This window comes from Oncorhynchus gorbuscha, unplaced genomic scaffold (assembly GCF_021184085.1).
Source record: "Oncorhynchus gorbuscha isolate QuinsamMale2020 ecotype Even-year unplaced genomic scaffold, OgorEven_v1.0 Un_scaffold_1079, whole genome shotgun sequence".
Lineage (NCBI taxonomy): Eukaryota > Metazoa > Chordata > Actinopteri > Salmoniformes > Salmonidae > Oncorhynchus > Oncorhynchus gorbuscha.
The window spans coordinates 30,082-43,827 of NW_025745968.1; the positions used below are offsets into that span (position 1 = coordinate 30,082).

The 13,746-nt window shown below is 44.8% G+C and overlaps 1 pseudogene; it reads right to left on the reverse strand.

The window, feature by feature from the left end:
* Positions 1-1,083: 1,083 nt before the first annotated feature.
* Positions 1,084-13,746, reverse strand: part of LOC124021183 — a 50,032-nt pseudogene continuing 37,369 nt past the window's right edge.

The window sequence follows — 13,746 nt, forward strand, 5'->3', positions numbered from 1 at the left end:
TGTGTGTGTGTGTGTGTGTGTGTGTGTGTGTATGTATGTATGTATGTGTGCATGTACATACAGTTTCTACAGACTGGCAGAGAGTGTGAGTGAAGTTTCAAATGCTCTTGAACAGATTTGGTCAAAAATGAAGAGAAAGTAAATCCTCCATTTCTTTTGTTTAGCACAATTTATTAAAATGGAACCCTGAGGGAGCAGGATTTAAACCTCTGAGTCTGTGTACAATGCCTTCTCCATTCCCATCTAGTAATCCACCTAGCTCGTACTCTGCTATTGTATTCCTATGGTACAATCTTCATCTCATCCATAATGCACAAGAATTAGATTTTGTAAATAGCTGAGGGACAATCATTGTAGTTGCTGAGTAACTTTCCTACATTCCTCTTGGTATTTAAGGCTGCGGTAGCTACTGTTTTGGTGCCAGACCCACATTTGGTGAACAAAATTGGAAAGGAAACTGAAAATATGACAACATAACATGTCATACATTAAACGAAGGAAGACATTTCACCTTACAGAAATAAGAAAACAGTCTTGATTGAATGTTATGCGTTTGTGTGTGACCATGTGTGGCCAATATTGGCTGGATTTCACAACTTGTGGCCACAGATCCTGTATCCTGGTCCTGTATGGCTCAGGTGGTAGAGCATGGTGCTTGTACTGCCATACCTGAGGGTTCGGTTCCAGGGGCCACCCATACATAAAAACTGTTTGCCAAATGGCATATATTATTATATCCCAGAATGCATTGCCAGCTGTAGAAGAGGGTAAATTGACTTGGTGTTTGATGGATTATTAAGGTTGGAGTTGGTGTGACCATCCATTTCACACAACATGTGGTATGGTTGTCAGAACAAGTAGGCTGACATTCACATTGTCAACTAGAAAATATGAAACATCCTTATTTACATGATCAAAGTATTTCAATGGGAATAATTGTATTTCCTTGTACAGCCATATTATCTTTGGCATAGCTTGAAGATGGTGTTATTGCTGCCACAAAAACAATGCTTGGATCAATCACTTCCTACCTCAGCATTTCCTATGAAAACCAGCCCTATATTCCAGTAGGGTATTCTTCTGAATGGACATACAAAAATCATTTTATTACAATTCTCGGCTAGGTTTTGACTTAAAAAAGCAAACATTCAATGTAGAACACTGGTTGTCTGAATTAGGCTGATTGTTATAATTGCACAAGTGGTTATGTCTCAAGTACTTTGACAGTCCAGAAGTGATGAACTTCATTGCAAAGCAAAGCCACTTCCGTCTCCATCATAATGCAACGCAATAAGAAAATACAGCAACATCCTTTGAGATGATTCAAACTGCTCCGAGTATGTACAGTGCATCGGCGGTCATATCAATCTTTTCAGGATTGCACAAACGTAAGGTTTTGTGTTCAGCCTCACACAAGATAGTACTTCATCCCAGATAAAACGAAATAACAACAACAATAATAGACGTACTACTAAAAATATTGTTTCTGGCCTACTCAGTTCAATGTTTCCTGTTGTGTTCTTTCTAACATACCTTTCTCACCTCACCCTCTTTTATGTCCATATCCAACTTCAACTTCAACGTTAATGATTTTTGACTTGTGTTATTGGGTTGTGGTTGCTGGTTAAACAAACAGAGTAACACTACAATATGCAGAGTTTCCAGTTGAGCATTCTAAGAGCCTGAACGTTCTAGAATGCCCCGGCCATTTTTTTCTCTAAAGCGTGCCTTAAATCATCCTATAAAAGCATTTTAAACAAATAAAAACACAAACAATGATAACAACATAATCATAACACTGTTTTTGTTGTCTGTCTGACAGTCCAGAGCGAACCATTTCCACAGCACTGTGCAAACACATAACATATGTAGCTGCTGACTATAAAACAAGACGGGGTGCTCTGGAGAGACGCACTGGATGTTTTGATCAGGCGACGTAGTCCATTGGCCGCTGCTAGCCGGAGGGATGCGTTCATCAACAGCATTGTTTACACACATTGTACCTTTGAGAAGCTCGGATTTTCAAAGAGTAGCGAGTTGAGCGACTGTCTTAGGTATCAAGGCATTGGAACTATGCAGCCTGTATGTTTCTACAAACACTAGATTGTCGTAACAAATACGTAGAACAGAATGAAAAGCCATATTAGACACATCTGTTCTCTCCAGTTTCCACCCACCAGTTTCATCCTCTTGTTTTACAGCCTTCCTTCATAGTGCAATTCTGTTATTATTACTATTTTAGCAAATCACTTACAAGTGGTTCCTCTCCTCAGTACTGCATCTGACCTCTATGTCATGCCTCCCACTCATATCAGACACACACAGACGCCATCCCGGCTCCATGGCTCTACAGTAGCATGATAATCACCACTCACACCAGACACACACAGACGCCATCCCGGCTCCATGGCTCTACAGTAGCATGATCATCACCACTCACACCAGACACACACAGACGCCATCCCGGCTCCATGGCTCTACAGTAGCATGATCATCACCACTCCCACCAGACACACACAGACGCCATCCCGGCTCCATGGCTCTACAGTAGCATGATAATCATCACTCACACCAGACACACACAGACGCCATCCCGGCTCCATGGCTCTACAGTAGCATGATCATCACCACTCCCACCAGACACACACAGACGCCATCCCGGTTCCATGGCTCTACAGTAGCATGATCATCACCAATCCCACCAGACACACACAGACGCCATCCCGACTCCATGGCTCTACAGTAGCATGATCATTACCAATCCCACCAGACACACACAGACGCCATCCCGGCTCCATGGCTCTACAGTAGCATGATCATCACCACTCCCACCAGACACACACAGACGCCATCCCGGCTCCATGGCTCTACAGTAGCATGATCATCACCACTCACACCAGACACACACAGATGCCATCCCGGCTCCATGGCTCTACAGCAGCATGAGAATCAATGGCTGCAGTGGCAACTGGCTGAAGACAACTGGCTGTCGGCCTACAGGAAAGGAACAGCCCTGTCCTAGTATGTACCATCTAGTAACAACACAACCCAGACAGACGTCCTCCATTTTGACTGTATCATATGGCTCATGGAACAGACAGAAACACCCTATGGAACACCAGTTAGTTCTGACTATGTGAACTGGTTCCCCTTGTCCCTGTGAATCATAATGGACCAGCAGAGATGAAGAGTCCACTGAGCTCCATTCCCAGAGCAGCAGAGGGAGGGAGGGAGAATGCTGTACTGTACGGTGGGCTGCTGTTGGTTTTAGATTGGTGTTCGTTGGGAATCTGGCTCAGACCAACCTTCCAGTGTGTTGTGTAACAGAAAAAGGAAAACATTGACATTCCCAACATACGGGCTGGTCTGGACACCATGTTTCCTTCCTGTAACCTGAGTCATCCTCAACCACTGTGTGTCTGTCCCTGGAGAGCAGAGCCCTTCTGATTCCCGCCCAAACCTTGCAACATCCCCTCTTTGACAACCAACGCGGAGGAAAACAACACTGCAGCATCACAAGGTCTTTCATCAGCAGGTCAATACAGAGAGACTCCCTGGTCAACATGTACCTGAGTCCCTAGATTGGCCCCTTCCCTTTGCCCCCCGCACCCTTCATCAAGCAGACATCTAAGGGCACAGTGGTCAAGCACAGGGGACGTCGTTGGGCAACTGAATGGCCTCACTTTGTCACAGCATCAATAAAGTGAAAGAACACAGAAGGAGAGAAACAGACATATTTAACAATATTGTGGCTTTGCATGTTGAGTTGTTTTTTTGCTCAGGGATTCATAGTCCAGTCTGTGTTGAGTTCTCTGACGGTCACATCATGCTCTTCCTGTAGTCAGTCTGCTTGCAGCTGTTGGAGGGTGTGAGGGGTGAGAGGGAGGCATGGGTGGTGGGCAGCGAGTCCAGCTGACGGTAGAGCGCCCTCAGCTCCTTCACCTCCTCTAGAACATCCTTGGCCTGACCCCATGTGGACGCTGCCTCCTTCAGCAGCCTCTCTGCCTCCGCCCGGGCCCCGTCCGAGGAACCCTTGGAGCCCTTGGAACCTGGCGAGTCCTTCCCTTTCCCCTTCCCCCGCTCTACCTCCTCCCCCTTCGCCCCTGCACCTGCATCAGCAGCTCCTGAGTTCTCTCCAGCTTCTGAGCGATTAGGTCCTGCAGCTGGCTGATGGGCGGCAGGTTGCCCGGGGGCAGAGGTGGCAGAGCGGGGGATGGATGTCCTGGGTTTGGTGGCCTGTGTCCCGGAGTGTGAGAGGATCTCGTCCATGGAGGCGCAGCGGCTTTTCTCGGCCGGTGTGAGCCTCTTGCCTGGCTGAGGAGTGCAGGACTTCCCCATCGGGCTCTGAAGTTGCTGTTTATCGTCCCAGGTGACCCCGGTATCGCGCGGCAGGCTCTGGGACTTCCCAGTGACCTCTGTGGGAGGCGTTAGACAGATGCTACTGATGGCACCCTCTGTTTTGGACCTGAGGCAGTCGAGCTGAGTGGATTTGTCCAGGTTGGCCCGGAAGCTCTTGTCACAGGTGTCCTGGCTGTCTGTGCTGGGGCTGTCCTCCTCCTGGATCAGGTCAAGGGTCAACATGCCGTCAGAGGTAGAAGTGGAGGCCTGGATACGGAGCAAGGAGAAACAGTCTGTTAGTGATATTAGACACCGTAAGAAACACTGAGATCAGGGTAAGGCCCATTGTGATTTAGTTAAGTTAGGAAATGAATTGGATTAAACTAATGAAAAATTCCAGTTGAAAGTAGTTTGATCATCACCATGTCCAACTGACTCATTGAATTAAAGCTCAATTGACAGAGTTGGAATTGTCTCCAACCAGCCGGTAATAAGGAGGGCTAAGATAAGACAGGCCAGGAGAAGCAGGATACCTACCACAGCCATGATGTGTCCTCGTGTAGGCAGGCGCCGTGTGTGAGGGATCTTAGCCCTGTCCCGTGTGAGATGGGACAGAAGGTTTTCATCCTCAACCATGACCTGAAAGAAAGCAAGAAAAAAGAAAGATGAAAGAGAGAGAGAGAGAGAGAGAGAGAGAGAGAGAGAGAGAGAGAGGGGGAGGGAGAGAGAGAGATAAAGGAGAGAGAGAGGGAGATAAAGGAGAAATAGAGGGAGAGAGAGAGAGAGAGAGAGAGAGAGAGAGAGAGAGAGAGAGAGAGAGAGAGAGAGAGAGAGAGAGGAGAGTGAGAGATAATGGAACAGTCACATGTGGAGTGAGGGGATGCATGCTTTCACATTAGCCTGAGGGCTGTGTTTGTGTCGGAGTGGGTTGGGTAGTTTATTGATCAGTATTATAGACCTAATCATGGATTGATTATCTACAGGCATGAGATTCACTGGGCCAAATGGGCCACAACAATTTGCATAAGTCCTTGGGAAACAGGCCGCTAACCTATAGATAACCTATAGCTAACCTATAGCTACACTGACAACCAAAACATCTGCACTGTTAACTAGTGATAACACTGTGTCCACTGATGAAGTGAGTTCAGCCCTATAGCTAACCTATAGCTACACTGATGACCAACACGTCTGCACTGTCATCTAGTGATAACACTGTGTCCACTGATGAAGTGAGTTCAGCCCTATAGCTAACCTATAGCTAACCTATAGCTAACCTATAGCTAACATATAGCTAACATATAGCTAACATATAGCTACACTGATGACCAACACGTCTGCACTGTCATCTGGTGATAACACTGTCTCCACTGATGAAGTGAGCTCAGCCCTATAGCTAACATATAGCTAACCTATAGCTAACATATAGCTAACCTATAGCTAACCTATAGCTAACATATAGCTAACATATAGCTACACTGATGACCAACACGTCTGCACTGTCATCTGGTGATAACACCGTCTCCACTGATGAAGTGAGTTCAGCCCTATAGCTAACCTATAGCTAACCTATAGCTAACATATAGCTAACCTATAGCTAACCTATAGCTAACCTATAGCTAACCTATAGCTAACCTATAGCTAACCTATAGCTAACCTATAGCTAACCTATAGCTAACCTATAGCTAACCTATAGCTAACATATAGCTAACATATAGCTAACATATAGCTACACTGATGACCAACACGTCTGCACTGTCATCTGGTGATAACACCGTCTCCACTGATGAAGTGAGCTCAGCCCTATAGCTAACCTATAGCTAACATATAGCTAACCTATAGTTAACATATAGCTAACCTATAGCTAACATATAGCTAACCTATAGCTAACACATAGCTACACTGATGACCAACACGTCTGCACTGTCATCTGGTGATAACACTGTCTCCACTGATGAAGTGAGCTCAGCCCTATAGCTAACCTATAGCTAACCTATAGCTAACCTATAGCTAACATATAGCTAACCTATAGCTAACCTATAGCTAACATATAGCTACACTGATGACCAACACGTCTGCACTGTCATCTGGTGATAACACCGTCTCCACTGATGAAGTGAGTTCAGCCCTATAGCTAACCTATAGCTAACCTATAGCTAACCTATAGCTAACCTATAGCTAACATATAGCTAACCCATAGCTAACCTATAGCTAACCTATAGCTAACATATAGCTAACCTATAGCTAACCTATAGCTAACATATAGCTAACCCATAGCTAACCTATAGCTACACTGATGACCAACACGTCTGCACTGTCATCTGGTGATAACACCGTCTCCACTGATGAAGTGAGTTCAGCTGGAGTGTAGTTTATTCACTGGCTAGTGGGACTAAGCAACATGTCATATTTTATCCGCTGGGATTTTATGTCTAATATCAATGTCATAATTGTCAATTGGATCTGAAAGCTTTTAACCATTACATTATCAGGTGGAACGAGAAAAGATGGAGATGACCAGCACAAGTGTGTAGTTAAGAGCACTAGGTTAGCTATCCAGGCTGCATCACAACCAGCTGTGATTGAGAGTCCCATAGGGCGGTGCACAATTGGCCCAGCGTCGTCCGGGTTTGGCCGGTGTAGGCCGTCAATTGTACATAAACTCCTAGTTCTGTGCTGCCAATGACTGAAACGAATTTCAAAAATCACTGAAGCTGGAGACTCATATCTCCCTCACTAATTTAAGCATCAGCTGTCAGAGCAGCTCACAGATCATTGCACTGTACACAGCCCATCTGTAAATAGCCCATCCAACTACCTCATCCCCATATTTGTCACACCCTGACCATAGTTTGCTTTGCATGTTTCTATGTTTTGGTTGGTCAGGGTGTGAGCTGAGTGGGCATTCTATGTTACATCTGGTTTGTCAGGTGTTCATCATTGTCTCTGATTGGGAACCATATTTAGGTAGCCTGTTTGGTGTTGGGTTTTGTGGGTGATTGTCCTTAGTGTCTTGATGTCCTTGTTCTGTGTGTATGTGCACCAGTATTAGGCTGTTTCGGTTTTCGTTACGTTTATTGTTTTGTAGTGTTTGTATTTAGATTCGTGTTGCTTCAGTTGAATAAACATGAATCACAATCTACACGCCGCATTTTGGTCCGACTCTCTTTCCCATGCAGACAACCGTTACAATATTGTTATTTATTTGTGCTCCTTTGCACCCCAGTATCTCTACTTGCACATTCATCTTCTGCACATCTATCACTCCAGTGTTTAATTGCTAAATTGTAATTACTTCACCACTACGGCCTATTTATTGCCTTACCTCCCTAATCTTACCTCATTTGCATACATTGTATATAGATTTTTTTCTATTGTGTTATTGACTGTGCGTTTGTTTATTCCATGTGTAACTTTGTGTTGTTGTTTGTGTCACACTGCTTTGCTTTATCTTGGCCAGGTCGCAATTGTAAATGAGAACTTGTTCTCAACTGGCCTACCTGGTTAAATAAAGGTGAAATAAAAAAATTAACAAATGTTCTTAAATAAAGGTGAAATTAATTTGTTTGCCAACATGATCCATTATCCATCTCCGGTGTTTGCCTACATGATCCATCTCCGGTGTTTGCCAACATGATACATCTCCGGTGTTTGCCTACATGATCCATCTCCGGTGTTTGCCTACATGATCCATCTCCGGTGTTTGCCAACATTATCCATCTCCGGTGTTTGCCAACATTATCCATCTCCGGTGTTTGCCTATCCATCTCCGAACATTATCCATCTCCGGTGTTTGCCAACATTATCCATCTCCGGTGTTTGCCAACATTATCCATCTCCGGTGTTTGCAAACATTATCCATCTCCGGTGTTTGCCTACATTATCCATCTCCGGTGTTTTCCTACATGATCCATCTCCAGTGTTTGCCAAAATTATCCATCTCCGGTGTTTGCCAACATTATCCATCTCCGGTGTTTGCCAACATGATCCATCTCCGGTGTTTGCCAACATTATCATTCTCCGGAGCTGGCCAACATGATCCATCTTGGGTGTTTGCCAACATTATACATCTCGGGTGTTTGCCAACATTATACATCTTGGGTGTTTGCCAACATTATACATCTCAGGTGTTTGCCAACATTATACATCTCGGTGTTTGCCAACATTATCCATCTCCGGTGTTTGCCAACATTATAAATCTTGGGTGTTTGCCAACATTATACATCTCGGGTGTTTGCCAACATTATCCATCTCCGGTGTTTGCCAACATTATACATCTCCGGTGTTTGCCGACATTATACATCTCCGGTGTTTGCAGACATTATCCATCTCCGGTGTTTGCCAACATTATACATCTCGGTGTTTGCCAACATTATACATCTCGGGTGTTTGCCAACATTATCCATCTCCGGTGTTTGCCAACATTATACATCTCCGGTGTTTGCTAACATTATACATCTCGGGTATTTGCCTACATGATACATCTCCGGTGTTTGCCAACATTATACATCTCGGGTATTTGCCTACATGATCCATCTCCGGTGTTTGCCAACATTATACATCTCCGGTGTTTGCCTACATGATACATCTCCGGTGTTTGCCAACATTATACATCTCCGGTGTTTGCCAACATTATACATCTCCGGTGTTTGCCAACATGATCCATCTCGGGTGTTTGCCAACATTATACATCTCGGGTGTTTGCCAACATTATACATCTCCGGTGTTTGCCTGCATTATCCATCTCCGGTGTTTGCCAACATTATACATCTCGGGCATTTGCCTACATGATCCATCTCCGGTGTTTGCCTACATGATACATCTCCGGTGTTTGCCTACATGATACATCTCCGGTGTTTGCCAACATTATACATCTCCGGTGTTTGCCTACATGATACATCTCCGGTGTTTGCCTACATTATCCATCTCCGGTGTTTGCCAACATGATCCATCTCGGTGTTGGACATAACACAGAGTGGGTTTAAATGGTGATTATATGATGGGTGCAACTTTTATGTTCTGCTAAACATACTGTTGTGATATTTTGTAAGCTTGTCGCTCCACAATCATGTAATGTATGCAGTTACAGCTATTACCTGCCTTCTTTCTTTCTGACATGACAACCAATGACTAAACCCAAACTCAACCAGATTTATTTATCTATCATCCTTTGACAAAAACCTTGGATCAGCAATTGTCCCACAACCAATTGTTAACATGTATCTAGTTATTCTATTGTAAGACAATATTCTGGAGTCAATCTAGTATTTCTATGTGATACAGCTGACCAGGAGGAATCCACAGATTTAATAGAATTTTTGAGGATGTTTTAAAACGCCATCCAATCATGTGACTGTCTTGTCAGGCTACTGTGTTCAGTATAAGTGGCCCTGAACAAGGCAGTTAATCCACTGTTCCTAGACCATCATTGTAAATAAGAATTTGTTCTTTACTGACTTGCCTAGTTAAATAAAGGTTAAACTAAAATTAAAATAAGGGTGTATTTCAGGGCACTAGGTTTGCTATTGGTTTGCTATTATACACATACATGATGTGTATAAAACACTTTCAACCAATGTTGCATTGCAATTCAATGCAGGTTTTTCAACATAGATCTACAGTACGTGTGTATCATCATGTAGGACTCCACCTGCGATAACCCTACAGTTGAGAGCAATGAAACACCATCCTGGTGGAAGAGTGAATCCCGTCTCTGATGTCATCAGGCCATTGATCAGCAGAGACACTGGAGCCCTGGAGGTAATTGATATCTCTCACAGTGCTGGTGCTGTTGTTCCGAGTCCATCCACACGCCTGACCAGTTGTCCTCTAAATGTATTTTATTCTATGTGAAAGTAGCTCAATGTTGTATTCGTTCTGTTTCTTTAACAGTGATGACATGGATTTGGATAGTCATTGTGAGAGTGCTTCTGCCATCTATAGCTGAGTGATAGGGACATGTACTGTTTGGGCCATCTATAGCTGTGTGATAGGGACCTGTACAGTTTGGGCCATCTATAGCTGAGTGATAGGGACATGTACAGTTTGGGCCATCTATAGCTGTGTGATAGGGACCTGTACAGTTTGGGCCATCTATAGCTGTGTGATAGGGACATGTACTGTTTGGGCCATCTATAGCTGTGTGATAGGGACATGTACTGTTTGGGCCATCTATAGCTGTGTGATAGGGACATGTCCTGTTTGGGCCATCTATAGCTGTGTGATAGGGACATGTACTGTTTGGGCCATCTATAGCTGTGTGATAGGGACATGTACTGTTTGGGCCATATATAGCTGTGTGATAGGGACCTATACAGTTTGGGCCATCTATAGCTGTGTGATAGGGACATGTACTGTTTGGGCCATCTATAGCTGTGTGATAGGGACATGTACTGTTTGGGCCATCTATAGCTGTGTGATAGGGACATGTCCTGTTTGGGCCATCTATAGCTGTGTGATAGGGACATGTACTGTTTGGGCCATCTATAGCTGTGTGATAGGGACATGTCCTGTTTGGGCCATCTATAGCTGTGTGATAGGGACATGTACTGTTTGGGCCATCTATAGCTGTGTGATAGGGACATGTACTGTTTGGGCCATATATAGCTGTGTGATAGGGACCTATACAGTTTGGGCCATATATAGCTGTGTGATAGGGACCTATACAGTTTGGGCCATATATAGCTGTGTGATAGGGTCCTGTACAGTTTGGGCCATATATAGCTGTGTGATAGGGACCTATACAGTTTGGGCCATATATAGCTGTGTGATAGGGTCCTGTACAGTTTGGGCCATCTATAGCTGTGTGATAGGGACATGTCCTGTTTGGGCCATCTATAGCTGAGTGATAGGGACCTGTACAGTTTGGGCCATCTATAGCTGTGTGATAGGGACATGTACTGTTTGGGCCATCTATAGCTGTGTGATAGGGACATGTACTGTTTGGGCCATCTATAGCTGTGTGATAGGGACCTGTACAGTTTGGGCCATCTATAGCTGTGTGATAGGGACATGTACAATTTGGGCCATCTATAGCTGAGTGATAGGGACCTGTACAGTTTGGGCCATCTATAGCTGTGTGATAGGGACATGTACTGTTTGGGCAATCTATAGCTGTGTGATAGGGACCTGTACAGTTTGGGCCATCTATAGCTGTGTGATAGGGACATGCACAGTTTGGGCCATCTATAGCTGTGTGATAGGGACATGTACTGTTTGGGCCATCTATAGCTGTGTGATAGGGACCTGTACAGTTTGGGACATCTATAGCTGTGTGATAGGGACCTGTACAGTTTGGGCCATATATAGCTGTGTGACAGGGACATGTACAGTTTGGGCCATCTATAGCTGTGTGATAGGGACCTGTACAGTTTGGGCCATCTATAGCTGTGTGATAGGGACCTGTACTGTTTGGGCCATCTATAGCTGTGTGATAGGGACCTGTACTGTTTGGGCCATCTATAGCTGTGTGATAGGGACCTGTAGTTTGGGACATCTATAGCTGTGTGATAGGGACATGTACAGTTTGGGCCATCTATAGCTGTGTGATAGGGACCTGTACAGTTTGGGCCATCTATAGCTGTGTGATAGGGACCTGTACAGTTTGGGCCATCTATAGCTGTGTGATAGGGACATGTAGAGTTTGGGCCATCTATAGCTGTGTGATAGGGACATGTAGAGTTTGGGCCATCTATAGCTGTGTGATAGGGACTTGTACTGTTTGGGCCATCTATAGCTGTGTGATAGGGACCTGTACTGTTTGGGCCATCTATAGCTGTGTGATAGGGACCTGTACAGTTTGGGACATCTATAGCTGTGTGATAGGGACCTATACAGTTTGGGCCATATATAGCTGTGTGACAGGGACATGTACAGTTTGGGCCATCTATAGCTGTGTGATAGGGACCTGTACAGTTTGGGCCATCTATAGCTGTGTGATAGGGACATGCACAGTTTGGGCCATCTATAGCTGTGTGATAGGGACATGTACTGTTTGGGCCATCTATAGCTGTGTGATAGGGACATGTACAGTTTGGGCCATCTATAGCTGTGTGATAAGGACCTGTACTGTTTGGGCCATCTATAGCTGTGTGATAGGGACCTGTACTGTTTGGGCCATCTATATCTGTGTGATAGGGACATGTACAGTTTGGGCCATCTATATCTGTGTGATAGGGACATGTAGAGTTTGGGCCATCTGTAGCTGTGTGATAGGGACCTGTACTGTTTGGGCCATCTATAGCTGTGTGATAGGGACCTGTACTGTTTGGGCCATCTATAGCTGTGTGATAGGGACCTGTACAGTTTGGGACATCTATAGCTGTGTGATAGGGACCTATACAGTTTGGGCCATATATAGCTGTGTGATAGGGACATGTACAGTTTGGGCCATCTATATCTGTGTGATAGGGACATGTAGAGTTTGGGCCATCTATAGCTGTGTGATAGGGACCTGTACAGTTTGAGCCATCTATAGCTGTGTGATAGGGACCTGTACAGTTTGGGCCATCTATAGCTGTGTGTGTGTGTGTGTTTGGGTGGGTGTGCTTTCGTGCATCAGTGTGTGTGTGCATGTGTCCATCCATGTGTGTGTGTTGGGGACTATGTCAAATGTGTGTGTTGTGGCCTTATATAAGGGTGGTGTTGACACGATGCGTTAAGTGCATAAAAGCTCAGACGTGTGTGTGTGTGTGTGTGTGTTTTAGTGTGTGTACATGTTATTTCACATCAAGCTGCTCCCCTACCGTCTGTCTATTGATGTCATCAGGGCGATTGACCTGCAGTGAGAAGGAGGGATGAAGGATCCATCCCATCATCCCCAAACAGAGAGGGAATCCTTTGATCAGCTGCCTCAGCTAGAAGACTGTCACAGCTGTCACCACCTGTCTCTCTGCTTTATAGAGGTCATTTCATCTACACTACACTAGACTGAAACCCAGAAAATGCCCTCATCAGGAAACCAGTTTAAGATAGAATGTAAGATACGATAACAGTTCCTTCTATTTCTGAAGCACTTTATACATGTCAACATGCTGTGGGAGTTTAGTGTCAGGTCATGAGGGTGTGAATGAGGGGCGGGTCAATGGATTCCATTCCTCAAAAGTGCATTCAGTAAGATATCCTCTTGCAATTGGCCATGTGACAGATGAAGTGTTGTTTATAAGAGAGAGAGGAGAAGGAGAGTGGAGGTGTGTCTCACCTCATCCAGGATGCTGTTCTTGGATCTGGTGATTGCTCCATTTAAGGCGTTTATCCAGGACTCCTTCTCCTCTGGACTAACAGCCAGGAACACCAGGTTAGGGACCTGACAGACACAAACGAGAGAGAGGGAATGTAAGAAGCCAGGGCCTTGCACAATCTTGTTTAAATGAGCATGAAGGAGTGTTGAAAATCATAACATGCATAGTT